Raw genomic sequence first — 16,380 nt, 5'->3', positions numbered from 1 at the left:
GTAAATCTTAATTCCAGCAGCATGATCCCCTAGTCTGCTCTGGCAATCAGAGCATTGCAATCTTGGAAGATTTATTGCCTGTCAGGAATTCTAGGAGAGGCATACAATTTTTTACCACATTCCCAGCCAGGAATAGTTACTTTACTAATACAGCTTATTGTAATGGGAGTGTACTTTTCGTATCTGCCCATTTTGACCACTAGAACATCTTGGTAGAGTACCATTTTTTAATTTAAAAAATGACACCTTAGGGTTTTCTGCCTGTGGATGCCACTGAAGAAGCATCACTAAAGTATCCTTTCCACTGCCATCATGTCTAAGTCAGAGTCTCCTAAAGAGCCCAAACAGCTGTGGAAGCTCCTCATTGGAGGGCTGAACTTTGAAACAATCGATGAGAGTCTGAGGAGCTATTCTGAGCAATGGAAAATGCTCGCAGACTGTGTGGTAATGAGAGATCCAAATACCAAGCACTCCAGGGTCTTTGGGGTTGTCACATGTGCCACTGTGGAAGGGGTGGATGCAGCCATGAATACAAGGCCACACAAGGGGGATGGAAGAGTTGTGGAACCAAACAGAGCTGTCTCAAGAGCCCAGATGCCCACTTAACTGTGAAAAAGATCTTTGTTGGTGGCATTAAAGAAGATACCAAAGGACATCAGTTAAGAGATTATTTTGAACAGCATGGAAAAATGGAAGTGATTTAAATCATGACTGACGAAGGCGGTGGCAAGAAAAGGGGCTTTGCTTTTGTAACCTTTGAGAGCCATGACTCCATGGCTAAGACTATCATTCAGAATTACTGTACTATGAATGGCCACAACCTCGAAGTAAGGAAAGCCCTATTAAAGCTAGTGCTTCATCCAGCCAAAGGTTCGAAGTGGTTCTAGAAACTTTGGTGGTGGTCATGCAAGTGGTTCTGGTGGGAATGACAACTTTGGTCATGGAGGAAACTTCAGTAGTCATGTCGGGTTTGGTGGCAGCTGTGGTGGTGTTGGATATTGTGGCAGTGGGGATGGCTATAATGGATTTGGTAATGATGGAAACAATTTTGGAGGTGGTGGAAACTACAGAGATTCTAGCAATTACAACTATCAATCTTCAAATTTTGGACCCATGAAGGAAGGAAACTTTGGAAGCAGAAGCTCTGGTCGCTATGGTGATGGAGGCTGATACTCTGCCAAACCATGAAACCAAAATGGCTATTGTGGTTCTAGTAGCAGTGGTAGGTATGGCAGTGGCAGAGGATTTTAATTACTGCCAGGAAACAAAGCTTAGCAGTAGAGTAGAGCCAGAGACATCACAAGGAAATTACAGATTACAACAGGTCTGTGAACTCAGCCAAGCACAGTGGTGGCAGGGCCTAGCCGCTACAAAGAAGACATGTTTTAGACAATACTCATGTGTATGGGTAAAAAACTCTAGGACTGTAGTGATGACTAATTGTATAATAGGTTATTTTAGTTTCTGCTCTGTGGAAAGTGTCAATCATTCCAACAAAAGGTTTCAGTGTAGAATACTTTTTACTTTTTGCACCCATGCTGTTGATTGCTAAATGTAATAGTCTGATCATGACACTGAATGAGTGTGTCTTTAAAGGTAATATATTAGGTACATTTTCACACCTTACTAAGGAAAACATAATTTTACTGCCTGCACAACACCATTTTTGCTTTATGATTAGATTTAATGAATTTTATTGCTTATAAATAAAAATACATATCCTGGTATATGATTTTTTTATATAACTTTGTGCTAAATTTACTCAAAGAGAATAATAAACATGTTTATGGCTCTTAATACATATTCTTAAATTGCTTTCCAGAAATGTGTTGCTTATTTAAACTCCCACTGGGAGCTAAACTTCTACTGTGAATTTTACCTTCTCTTTACCAAAACTGATTTTTATTTTAAAAAATTGTTGATAATTTGGTAAAATTTATTATTAGAAAGGTGGAACTTTTTATATTTTATTATCTATTTGCATTTCTTCTACTGAGAATTGTCATTTCTTATTCCTTTTAGCATTAAAACTTGGTTTCTTCAGAGCCTTTTATTTTTATAGTGTTCCTTGTTTTGCTCAATTTGCAGCTAATCTTCCGTGTCCTTGCACTAGAACTATCAATTTGATCTCAATTGTAGAGGCTCTCCAGCCTTTCTGACTATCACTTCTCAGAGTTAACTTCTATAACTTCTCAGAGGATTTTCTTTCTCACCCACATTTAGACAGCTCTTTTTTCATATTATAGTGCAGAATTGGGCAAATGCAAGAACTGTTCTCCAAAATCTTTACTGCCCAATTTGCTCTGGAGTTGGCTTTTCTATCTAGATGGTATCTTTACTTCAGATATGTTAAAAAAAGAAAGTTTTTTTTTTTTTGAGATGGAGTCTCGCTCTTGTTGCCCAGGCTGGAGTGCAATGGCACGATCTCGGCTCACCGCAACCCCTGCTTCCTGGGTTCAAGCAATTCTCCTGCCTCAGCCTCCTGAGTAGCTGGGATTATAGGCACCACCCACCACATCTGACTAACTTCTGTATTTTCAGTACAGACGGGGTTTCTCCATGTTGGCCAGGCTGGTCTCGAACTCCTGACCTCAGGTGATCCGCCAGCCTCAGCCTCCCAGAGTACTGGGATTACAGGCGTGAGCCACTGTGCCAGGCCAGTATGTTCAAATTTATACCATCTCTTTTGAGATGCACAGTGGTAGGACATGAAGGTTGTTAAGTCATCCTAGTTTTAGGTCAGAAAGCAGACTTCCTTCTGCAGAGAAGCCATCAATTCTTTGATACCATCCCATGCTATTAAACACATCCTCTAAGACAGTCACGAGGTTCTACTATGTATTGTTTCATCATACACTTCCAACGGTAGTCTGTAAAACTGACCACCAAGTGTCTAGTCACTGCCATAGCAACTTCTACATCACAGAAAGAAACAATTTGGCAATGAAAATGACTTAAAGGGCGCATCATCTCTACTTTTGAATCATCTGACTTCTTTCCACAAGCAATAAAATTAAATACTCAAACTAGGAAATGTATTATTTAAACTAGTAAACAGATGACATAGAAAGAATGAGGGCAATGGGATGGTGTCCTGGCCGGGGTTGGATCTCAGCCCTGTGCTGCTGGAAGAGGCTCTGGCCACCTGCAATCCTGAACTGGAATAATTGAGTAAATAATTATCCTATTTATGTTTATTAATCTCTCTTAAATGTATACATAGCTCAATTTTATTTTAATGTTTAATATTAGATGTGTTTTAGTTTTTATTTAGAAACTTGGTAATGTTTTTGTCACAAGAAATATGCTGTAGGAACTTAGCTCTTATTTATATCAATTAGCCTGTAGTAAAATTGGTTTCATTAATGATCAGTTTTGCTTAAAGTAGCAGTTTCCAAGAACTCATCCACAATGTTAAGTGAGGACCTAGTGTACTTCAGCCAAGCAGAATAGGTCAGGACCTCAATGCCCTTTTCAATTGCCTGCAATTGGCCAGATGTAGGCATGAAAGCTGTTGATCCAAGCAGAAAAAAAAATCAGGAACAGCTGAGGATCAGGATGGATACAACCACCCATGAGCTAAAGAGGCAAGTTAATTTGTCATGCTGCTCTCAGCCATGACACTGCCTTCTGCCAGGTTTGACCCTTTAACAGCAGTTCCCCCCACACTGTGTCCATCAGAATTACCTGAAAGAGTTGCTAATATGCAACTTCTCAGGAGCTACCTTAACAGTTTTTAATTCAGTGGGTGATTCAAATGGATCTCAGAATCTTCATTTCAACATGTAACTGATTTTTTTAATGAGATGATTTGAGAAACACACTTCAAGAAATACCACTTTTAAAAGTAACTGTTCTTGGGAATTCCAGTTGTACCAAAATGTGCCAAGTGTCTCAACAACATGTACTCAAAAGTTCATACTTACCTCACTGATCTGAGCTGCCATCTTTATTATATACCAAATTTCTACATGTATTTGGGTCTATTCGTGGATTTTCTAGTCTCTTACCTAGACTATTCTTTTTACATGCCACACTGTGGTAATCATGGAAGCTTTAAAATATGTTTTAGTATCTGATAACGTAATTACTCTTCTTTCCAAGATATTTCTTGGCTATTTTTTCTTTTGTCCTTTCTTTTCATATTAACTTTAGAATCTACATGTTCTTTTATTCTTAATTCCTTCCCTTCTTCTCTTTCTTCTTCCCTTCTTTCTCTTTTCATCCATCACTAGGCATGTGCTAATCTTCTTGGCCTCATGCTAATATTAGTCAAGTTATAATTCATAGCAGGAGAGAAGATAAATTTGAGAGGTCACTATCCTATTTGTCAAGACAAATTTGATTTGCTTAAGATCACAAGAAAGGCAAATTAAAGGAATAGGACTACTAATATTTTAATGAAAGCATATTAAATATATCAATTACTTTAGGAAGAACTGAAATCTTTGCAATTTTGAATCTTTCTATCCAAGAAGTTAATGTCCTAAAAATCTTGTGTTTTTGTGTATGTGTATGTGTGTTCTTCAGGAATATTTTAATGTACTTCCCATAAAGTTGTATAAATTTATTGTTAAACATGTTCCTGTTTTATCATCTTGTTGCCAATGTAGGTGGTATATTCTTTCATTAGCTTTTTCAGTTATTTATCGCTTGTGTTTCTGAAGGACATCACTTTATGCGTATTAATTTTACACCACAATTTGTTATTGAAGATTCATCACTTACAGTACTTTTTTGTTGAATCTCAAGACTGTCAGAGATTGTAATTCAAATCTCTAGAAATAGTAATAACTTCATCATTTCAAATTTCATGACTAATTAATTCTATTGTCTAAATAGCATTGAATAATACTCCCTGTATAAAATATTATTATGTTAAGAAATTGTATATTTTATTAAGTGTTCTCACCAAGAATGAATATTGGACTTTGTTTAAAGGCATTTTTTTTTATTTTTTATTTTTTTATTTTTATTTTATTTATTTATTTTTTTTTGAGATGGAGTCTCGCTCTGTCACCCAGGCTGGAGTGCTGTGGCTGGATCTCAGCTCACTGCAAGCTCCACCTCCCGGGTTCACGCCATTCTCCTGCCTCAGCCTCCCGGGTAGCTGGGACTACAGGCGCCCGCCACCTCGCCCGGCTAGTTTTTTGTAGTTTTTAGTAGAGACGGGGTTTCACCGTGTTAGCCAGGATGGTCTCGATCTCCTGACCTCGTGATCCGCCCGTCTCGGCCTCCCAACGTGCTGGGATTACAGGCTTGAGCCACCGCGCCCGGCCAAGGCATTTTTTTAATGTATAAAAAGAATGTAAATTTTTCCTTCTTGTATATCACGTTTCTGCTTGTGATAAATATATTTCTTAATATTGAATTGCATTTATATATTTCTGAAATAAACCCCATTTTAAAAAAAGATGTACTATCATTTTTTAAATGTAATGTTGAATTCTATTTGTTAACATTTTATTTAAGATTGTGTCTTACATTTGTAAATAAATTGAAATTTAATTTTTTAAAGTCCAGCCAAGTTTTAGAGTAGTTTGACCCAGACCACACTTGGTTTCCTGCCCCTTCTGCTGAATCTTATATCTTGGTTTACCAATCACTGAGCCTAGCTCTTTTTGTTTGTTCGTTTGTTTGTTTTTTGTCAAAACATGAACTTGAATAAAGTAACTACAAGAAAGTAGAGAGTCAGAAAAACATGATTTTTAAAAAATGACAAAGATAAAATCTTCCGCTGAGACTGATCAACATTTTCACTCTGTGGAGGTATTATACTTTGTAGCATTTAAAATATTTGTAACATTTCCAAGTTTTCAATTAAAAAACAGGATAGGAATAAAATGAGAAAATTAAAAATAAATAAAATTAATTCACTGTTTAATTGAAAAAAATTCATGAACGTGGCCTAGACTTTGCCTCTTGACCATCTGAATTCTAGCTCTTACACATGTGTTTGGGGACCTTCATGCCTCTCCTTGTAGGGACTTCCTGGGTTTTTCCCCATTTGAATCTTCACGTGACTGGTTTCTGTTTCAGGTTCCTGATCTCATTCCGACTAAATTCCAAACAATTTCCATTTTTCTCCTTCCCACTTTCTATGTTTAACTTACTCCTAGGACCATCTGATAAATCCTTAAGGACCAAATATTAATTACTTCTGCTGATGAACTCTAAACAACTGGTTCTTTACTGCCCCTTGAGAGCCTTGGCCTCCACACACAGTGTGGCCTATTCTAGAGGTGCTTAGTCCTTGCCACCTGGCTTATTCTCTCCAGAACAAGGACTAGGTACAAAGAATACACTGTGCTGAGAGCAGTGGAGAAGACAAAGATGACACCATTCCTGTCTTCAAAGGACATAAAAACTAGATGGACAGAGGAGAAGTGAGGCTTGTGTGTGTTTAGGGTACAGGGGTTAGAAGGAGGGTGTTGTAAATCAGGCACAAGCATTAGTCAAAAACTAGCTATGAGTATCAGGAGGCAAAGGGGTGGTTCAAATGACTCCTATAGTAGTTGAGAAAGGGAAAACAGATGCCACTATGACAATGAGGGACTACTTCATGGAGGACATGCTTCAGAGCTGCTCTGCAAAAGGTAATAACACATTCATGGACCATACGGAGGGAATCCCCTATGGGAAAACACGGCATGAGTGAAAGGATCAGCAGAAATAGGTGAAGATAGGAAGGGGATATTTTGGCTAGAATGAAGGATTTACATGGGCAGCAGAATGAGAGAAAAGGCTAGAAAGATAGTTTTAATCCAGATTGTGGAGGAATTTACATTTATCTCATCACTAATAGAAGGCTTTCCCTGAAAGCAGATTCTGTTAGTAGGCAAATAGAAAAGAGAATGACAGAGGGGAGTGCAAGAGAGAATCAGATATGGAGGGAACACAGGGCTCAGGAAAAGAAAAAACACTTGAGTGGTAGGAAGATGAATGAAAGAGAGAAAAATGTCAGCCCTACGGCTTTTTCTATAGCCTCATCATTCGCATCCTACAGAGCACATAAAAGGGTTACATGCTACATGAAATAAGTAATGTGACACAATACCTTTGGAGATACGTCCTATGAAGTACAACAGGGACTCAAACCACACAAAGCCTCCAGAAGAACTGCTTTATGATTCTCTGTGTGTGTATGTGTATGTGTGTGCACATGTGTGTGTGTGTTAAACTAGTGGTCCACAGGAAGGAGTTTTATTATAAACAGAGCAGATGTTTACTGTAGTTATTGCTTGAGCCCACCATCAGCGTATTACAGACATATCCCTGCCACCCAGAGATAGGTGACTCTTGCCAGTGTGCGGCCATTGTGTGTAAGCAGCAAGAGTTTCTGAGTTCAGTCCCTATATGGATCTTGTTATTCTAATAGATGTCCTGATGAGATCACCAGTTTGTTGTTCAAAACAACAAAAAAAGCATAATAAAATTGTCAGTTAAATGAAAAAGCAGCATACTTAACTTGTGTAGTAATTATTATTATTATTATTATTATTATTGCTACAATAACAAAGTACTCCAGAATGTAGTGGCTTACAGCAGCAGTAAACATATATTATCTCGTATGGTTTCTGTAGGCCAGGAATTAAGGAAAATATTTGCTTGGTGGTTCTAGCTAGGAGTCTCTCATAAGGCTATAGTGAGGATGCTGGGCAGGGACGTAAACATCTGAAGGCTTGGCTGAGCTGGAGGATCTACTTATTTACGTGGCAGATAAACAGGTACTGGCTTGACAGGAGACTTTTCCAATGGGCTGCTTAACTGCCCTTGTGATATTTTGACTGGCTTAACCCAGAGTGAATGATCCAGATCAAGAATGAAGTCCCAATGTTTTCTTATGACCTAGCCTTGAAATCCTCACATTATAATTCCCATATTATCCTACTGGTTGCAAAGGTCAGCCTCATTTGGAGACAGTGGGAGGGGCCTATACAAGGACTTGCATGCAATGAGACAAGGCTCTTCAGGAAGTGTTTTGGAATCTGGTTACTATGATAATTCTACCATAAAATGCTGTTCTACCAAAAAAGTAATTTGTGCCTTAGCTAAACTGTTATAGTGAAAAAAGTCACGTCTCAATGTGATACATTAGTGTATTTAAGATAATTATTGAGTTGGTATTTAAAAAGAAAAATAATTTTATAAGTAAACACAGATCCAAATAATGAAGTTACAGTTAGAGAATGGTATACCTTTTGGAGTCTGCTATTTATTTTAAGTAATTTTAAAGTGTTTATTTGTTGCATGTTGACTTGCAATAGGAATCTCTTTACAAATTTGCATCAATAAGATTTAAATTTCATTTTTCAGCAATACGATAAACTCGGTTGTGAGAGAAACCCTTTCCAGTGCAATTTATATTAAAATGATGCACAACAGAGGAAGACAATTTGCCACTCTTCATTGGTTCTGAGCAGACAGCAGAAAGTATCTCCTCTTCAAATCCCTAACTACCTCTCCAAACAGGTTTGGGGCCTAAAACTACACTGCCTATGTGGCTTCCCAAACCGCAGGCCAAAAGTTTGAGTTATAGTTGCCCTAAGTTGATAATGTTCTCAAGTGCCTGGCAGAAGTGAACGTGAACTGTCACTGGGAGAATCTGCTTTAAACACAACCTTCAAATAAGTTCCACTCATGAAATTCTAAGGAACAAAGGCTCAAAATAAGAACTTACTAAACACTTGAGGCCAACTTTCCTGAGCAAGGGTCAGCTGAGACAATAAACTGCAGATTTAGGACTTCCAAGAATGCAGAGTTTAGAATTATCAGATAAAGATTATAAAATATTTAATGTGTTCAAGTAAGTAAAAGAATACATGGAAAGTAATGCTAAGAAAAAGAGACTATCAAAACTGTCCAGAAAGATTTTTAAAAATAAAAAAAAATAGATTTTTTGAAAATAAAAAAATCATAACTGAAATTAGAAAGTAAGTGTATGAATTCAATAGGAGAAAGGATCAGCTAAAGAGAGTACTAGTGGACTGGAAGATAGAAGTGAAGAAATCATAAACTATAGGACGGAGAGAGAATGAGATGGAAAACAGCAGAAACTAGCAAAAAGAGCAGTCAGAGTGATAAGGTCCAACTTAAATCGTGCAAGAGTTCCAAAATAAGAAAATAAAGAAAACAGGAAAGAGGCAGTATTGAAATAGATAATGGTTAAGAAATTCCCTCAATTAATGAAATAAATCAATTTTCAGGTTAAAGAACTGTAATAAATCTCAAGTACAATGAATAAAAGAGAAAAAACAAAAATCCCCAACCCAAAAGTCTAAAGTCAAAGAAAAAAAAAAAAAAAAAAAAGGAAAATGGAAAAATCAGGAGAAATAGAAAATCCAAAATGAAAAATAAAAAGATAGAGATAAATCCAAATATGTCCTTTATTATAGACAGTATAAACTAGTTAAGAGGCAAAGATTGTCAAACTGAGAAAGTCCAGTTATACATTATTTTAAAAAGATACATCTAAAACATAAAGACATGAGAAAGTTGAAAGTAAAATGATGGGCCAGGCATGGTAGTGACTCACACCTATAATCCCAGAACTTTGGGAGGCTGAGGTGGGAGGATTGCTTGAGGTCAGGAGTTTGAGAATAGCTTGGGCAACATAACAAAATCCGATCTCTACGAGAAATTACATAAATAACATTTTTAAAAGTAAAAATAAGAAAAAGAAAAGAAAATGATGAAAAAAGATTTACCAGACAACAGAGGAAGAGAAGAGGAAAAGGGGAGGGCAAAGGAAGGAAGAGGGAGCGTGGGAAAAATAAGAGGGGAAAGTGAAAAAGAAGAGGATGAAAAGGAGGGGGAGAGGGAGGTGGGAAAGGATGAGGAAGTGGAAGGGAAAGATAAAGAGAAGGAGGAGGCAGGAAAGTGTGGGGAAAAGAAAGAAGAAAGTCAATATCGCTTTTAGCTAGACATAAAGAAGCCACTATGTGCTGATAAAAGGTTTAATTCTCCAGAGGATGGACAGAATCATCAGCAAATAAAAATACAGAACATCTGGCTATATTTTAATTTTAGACAAATAACATATTTTCTTAAGTATAAGTCTGTCCCAGATATTGCATAATAAAAAATTATACTCATACTAAAAAATTATTCATTGCTTACCTTAAATTCAAATAGCCTTATATTACATTTGCATCGCTGGAAGATGAATGCATCTCCTAACAGCCTCAAAACATATGGAGGAAATATTAATAGAACTACAAAGAAGAATTGATATATTTGCCATCATTGTGGGAGATTTTAACACATCCTTCAATATTTGGCAAGTATTCAAGTTATTCTAATGGACATCCATATAATGTCATACACAAAAAGATATAATACATATTTTTTAATGTCCAAATGGAACATTTAGAAAATTTGATCACCTACGAGATCACATAACAAGTCTCAATAAATTTCAATCAATTTCTATTTAAAATTCTATTACAGAATACATTCTTTGATTTTAAGGCAAATAAGTTACAAACCACTAATAATAGCAGAAAAACTGTGGACATTTGGAAATCAAAATAAAGCCTATCATTTAGGAAAAGACAATTATAAGAGAAATTAGAAAATATTTGAAATTGAATGATTTTTAGAAACCCACATACTAACACTTGATAAATATGGCTAAAACAGCATTTTGAAGGAGATCTATGGCCTAAAATGTTTATGTTAGAAAAGGAAAACGGCCAAAAATGGTGAGATATGTATTCAACTTAAGTAGTTAGAGAAATGACCACAGAATGCATGCAAAGAAAGCAAAAGGAAAGAAAAAATAAAGATGAGTGAAATGAAATAAAATGCAAATCAAAGATCTAATAGGATCAACAAAGCCAAAAACTGGCTCCTAGGAAAAGCTCACACAATTGATACAACTTTAGCAAAATCAATAAAAAGGAGTAAAAGCATTAACAAAAAGTATTAAGAGATGAAACAGTGATTATTACTTCCAATAGATCAAAGGTTTAAAGGATAGTTAAGTAGTATATGACAACAAATATGAAAACTTAAGAGAAAAAATTTTCTAGAAAAACATAACTTTCTAATACTAACAATGAAAGAAAATACTTGAACTATATGGAATTATTCTATATGAAAATTGATCAATAGTGAAAATCTTCTCCATTAAGCAGAAAATATGTCTAGGAGGTATACTGGAACAAAATTCCAGTATTATTTATACTCCCTTGAAAACAGTAAAAGAGACAATACTCCCTAACTTTGCTACTGAAATTAAAGACAATGTAAGAGAATAAATTACAGGTCAAATTCATTCATAATATAATTGCAAATATTAGCAACCCAAACCTAGTAAAAAATAAAAATGATAATATATAATGAACAAGTTGGATTTAACCCAGAAATGCAAAGTTAGTTCAACATTAGAAAGAATATTAATATAACTCATGGCATAAACACAGTAAATACAAAATAAAGATATAATCATCACAATATTGACAAAATTCAAAAATTGTATATGTGAAAACTTAAAAGTTACAAAAAAACTGACTGAAAAACTTATACCTAAAAATGATACAGTAAAAGCATTTCCATTATTTAAGAGAACAATAAGAATTTCCAGCCAACGTTGTACTGGATTTCTTAGAAAAAGAATAAAATATGTAAAGATTAAAGAGATAGAAACCCTACCGCCTTTATTCACGGAAGGTATATACATAACATTTGCAGAGAATGAGTTTGATTATATTTACCATTAGAATTAATAGAAGTTTAGCCTAATAGATGAATTTATCATCTGTTTATCACAGTTCAATAATATCCATATGATTTCACTAAATAGTTGAAAATATATGTTTTTAAAAGTCATTTATGACAACTAAAAATATATGTCTATATCTAATAAATATATGTGAAATCATAAGAGTTATTGAAATAAAGACCTTTATTTATAGTATATGTGGGGAATATATATGATTGACTGTAAGAGTAAATTCTATAAAGATGTCAGTTCTCCCCAAGCTGATCTCTAGATTTAATGCAACTTCATTTAAAATCTCGACTTCTTCTCTAACTTGAAAAGCTAAATATGACATTATGTATTTTAAAAAATAGCTAAGAAAATCTAAGACACTCCTTTAAAAAATTGGGCAAAATGGCTTGCCTTACCAGATGTCAAGAGCTATCACAAAGCTATGATTTAAGCAATACATTATAGGTGCAAGAATAGATTGATAGGTGACAAGAATTTAATATAAATCCAAGAAACAGATTCACAGATAAATGAAAAATTGAAATGTTAATAGAGATGGCATTGCAGATCAGCAAAGAATGGCTATTCAAGAAATGGTTCTGGGGCAACTGGTTATGAATATGAGAGAGACATGAAATTAGATCTCTATACCATATACAAAATTCAATTTCAATGTATCAAAAACTCAAATGTGAAAGGCAAAACTTTGAAACTTCTGAACCCAGGAGGCAGAGGTGGGAGTGAGTCGAGATCGCACCACTGCACTCCAGTCTGGGCAACACAGTGAGACTTAGTCTCAAAACAAACAAACAAACAAAAACTTTTAGAAGAAAATGTGTGAGAGTATTTTCATCAATTTCTGATAAGCTTAAGTCATTTGAAAAAATATAAAAGAATATATTCATCACTTCCTAGTAGGAAAACTTTCTCAAACAGCATAAAATGTGCAAATAGCATAAAATATGCAAAACACCATAATTAATACTTATTAAAATGAATTAATATACTACATTAAATAAACTTTTGTTATTCAGAGACATTGAAAACAGTCAAAAGATAAACACAAAGCTAGTAGAAAATATTTGCAATGCAAATAATGGCCAAAGGAATGGTATCTAGAATATACAAAGTCCTGAGACAATTTTTTAAAAATGCCAATCCAGTAGAAATACATCGGCAAAATATGTGGCTAAGCACTTAACAGAAGAGGTCAATAACGATAGGAAGAGCTGATTAAAGCTAATATAAAAGTGTGTAATACAAAGAGTTGTTCATTAGTAATCAGGGAAATGCCTATTAAAACCAAACAGCGATACCATTGCACACATACCACCAGAAGGGTAAAAGCTTAAAAGTCTCAAAATACCAAATATTGGCAGGTAGGTTGGGTAATAGGTACCTTCAAACATTCTGATATCCTATATCCCAACAATCCCATTTCTATTCATATACTCCAAAGAAACCCTGGCATACGTGCCCAAAGAGACATGTTCCAGAACATTCATTAAACTCTTTGCTTTCACAGTAAGAGAGCAAAACAATTCTATTACCTAAATTATATAGTACTAAAAATACATAGGCACAGACAATAATGATTTAAACAAAAATGTATTATGTTAATTACTTACAGCCTGATATTTTATAAGTTGTTTTTAATTTGCTCTGCTGATAGAAAATAAAAATGTGGAGGTTCAAGATGTAGCAACTTGCCTCAAATGATTAAGTAAATTAGCAATTCAAATGATTAAGTAAATTAGCAATTCAACTTATCACCGAACTATATTTTCATCTTCCTGTGCTTTTTTCTTCAGATCTCACAGTCTTCCAACCAAGTTATTAATTTAGTAATTTTCAGTTCTCTTAATAGGATATTTTTAAGTGTGCATGCATGTTTCAAGATATTCCTGAATCCATCAACAGTTTTTTATTTCATTACTCAGGGTGAAGATGGCATATGTTTGGTTGTATTACCATATTCTGAATTATTTTCCTTAAAAACTGAAATAAAACCCACAGGGAAAACCAGATGCTTAAATGAGCCAGGTAGTAACCCAATCCGGCAGACAGTGAAATTTTAGAAGTACTATTCCCCCACTTGCCATGCCTGATTAGGAATGCAGGAAAAGAAAATTAACTTTCATTGATCATCTACTATGCTCCAGATGCTTTGCTTTCAATACTTCATTTAACCCTGAGAAACCCGAAAGATGGGCATTACTTTATCTGGTTTGCTGAAGAAGAAGCAGAGATATAGAGACAGAGAGAGTGAGAGCAGGAGAAAGAGAGAGGGAGAGAGAGAGGGGGAGAGGGAGGGAGAGAGAGAAAGAGAGAGAGAGAGACAGATTTCTTTCCCAAGGATCCATCTACTAGGTAGTAAAGCTGGGAACCCAGGTCACTCTGGTCCAGTCCTCATGCTTTTTTCTTCATGTTGTGCCATCACACACAAGGATCTCTATTTGAAGGTCTCATTCAAGCCATTTGGTGTTCAGCTTTAGGATCTATGCTTCAGGCCAAGGCCTAAGTGAGAAGAGGACGCAGGATGTCTTAGTGACCTCAGTCTCAAAATATTTACAAAGCCCCTAAAAAGAGGTGGAAAAGCTAGCTAAGAAGAGAGCCTGCCTGGGAGTAACTGAGGCAAGGGAGGCCTTCCTTTTGCAGAAGCTATGAGTAGACAGCCCTGAAACAAGATTCGGCTGGAGGATGAAACTGCTTTTCTGAGGACCCCATCACTCTGGAGAGAATAATTCTGCACTATCTGTGCTATGAGAACAGATGTCAGGCTACCTAGATATGAATGAGTAGACATAAAGGCTAAAGACCAAGAGGGTTACCATGTCTTAGGGAAGGAAAATAAAGACTCAGAGGACACCAGTGAACTCACTGTCTTCACTGCCATGAGCTCTTTCTTGCCCAAAGAGAAGAAGCCCTAAGGGAAAATATGGTGTTTGAAATGAACCAATTGAATTCCTAAATTGATTGAATAATCACTTTAAAAAGACTGTCTTAAAACCAAAGACTACATCCTTTGAAGTAATGGTTCATTCTAGGTGTCAACTTGCCTGGACTAAGAAATACCTGAAGAACTGGTAAAACATTGTTTTGGGGTGTGGCTGTGCAGGTGTTACCAGAAAGATCGGTGTGTGAGCCTGAGTGGACTAAGGGGGGAAGGTCTGTCCTTGATGTGGGTGGATATTATCCAGTCACTGGGGGCCCAGATAGAACAAAAACAGAAGAAAGGCAAATTGATCTTTTTCTCCCCTCGAACTGGGATACACTCTTTTTCCCTTGCCCTTGAATGTCAGGACTCCAGGCTCTTCAGCCTTTAGACTCTAGGAATTACACCAGCACCCCTCTCCACTCACCTCCACCTTGTTCTCAGGCCTTCAGACTTAGACTGAGCCACACCACCACTACTGGCATCCTAGGGTCTCTAGCTTGCAGACAGCCAGTATGGAACTTCTCAGACCTCATAATTTTCATGAGCCAATTATCCTAATAAATCTCCTTTCATCTCTCTCTCTCTCTCTCTCTCTCTCTCTCTCTCTCTCTCTCTCTCTCTCTCTCTCTCTTTCTCTCTCTCCTTCTGTCTCTCTCTCTTATTGTTTCTGTCTCTCTGGAGAACTCTGATTAATACGCTTGACTACAGGTTTTCTGCTACCAAACACAAATGTAGGCTCATGAACAAGGTGAATTTATTTCCAAAGAAATAGTTGCATGTCTATGCAAATGATTTGTGCCTATACATTTAAAACCCATGATGTAAGCATTATTAATCCCATTTTGTAGATATGAAAATCAGCACTCAGAGAAGTTAGAGGCATTTTCTATAGCCATAGAGCAAGTAAATGGCAAAGTAGAGGGTTTATTCGATATTTGTTCCAAAGCTCATTCTCTTCCCACCTCGGTAAAACCTGATTTTTAATGGTAAAATGCTAAAGTAGTCTCCCTGCCTCTAGACCTCCATATTCTAAGGTGTGGGCCTTGTTCTTGTTTATGTCTCCTTATGACTGCTGCAGGGCACCTACATGAGGTACATAATGAGTATGATAACAGCAGGAAGTCCAGCATTTCTGAAATTTCATTCAAGAACAACACATTCCCTACAATTGTCATATTTGATGACTACTTAATGAACAAGAACATCTCATTGAAAACAAATGTCAGTCCCATTAAGATATAATTATTCTCCTCTTCTACACTGCTCAAGAAAGAACAGAAACTCTAGACAAATGTGCCTAATTTTGTAAGTTATACATTAACACAAAGCATCCTGGTGTGGGTGCCCTTATTTCCATAAAGCAAATCTCAGCACATAAAAATACAAGCTCCTATAGTGCACACCTTCTTCCACCTCTGGGGGTAAAGGCAGGCTCCCTAGTAGGGTGCCTAACTCAAGAATATAGTGCTATTCCAATCCTAATTAATTTCCAGGGTGTGTCCAGCTGTTCTGATTTTTACTTTCTATGAGGAAGGGGTGCCAGGGAGCCCAGGAAAGGACTGAAGTGGCTTTTTGGATTCTGGATCTGCTACTATCCATGTCCCCCACTGCCACTGGTCTTATCTACCATGCTCCTACCCCAATACAATGGGCTGCAGCCTGCTGAGCAGTCTTTCTCTGGAAGAAGGAGGGGTGTGGTCATAAAGAACAATAAAAGTTTATTAAA

The 16,380-nt window shown here is 36.3% G+C and overlaps 1 pseudogene; it reads left to right on the top strand.

Moving 5' to 3' along the window:
- The first annotated feature begins 312 nt into the window (after positions 1–312).
- LOC115899993 lies at positions 313–1,251 on the top strand (annotated as a pseudogene).
- Positions 1,252–16,380: the final 15,129 nt, after the last annotated feature.

This window comes from Rhinopithecus roxellana, chromosome 10, assembly GCF_007565055.1.
Source record: "Rhinopithecus roxellana isolate Shanxi Qingling chromosome 10, ASM756505v1, whole genome shotgun sequence".
Taxonomy (NCBI): domain Eukaryota; kingdom Metazoa; phylum Chordata; class Mammalia; order Primates; family Cercopithecidae; genus Rhinopithecus; species Rhinopithecus roxellana.
This window is presented reverse-complemented; position numbering and strand designations above follow the sequence as displayed.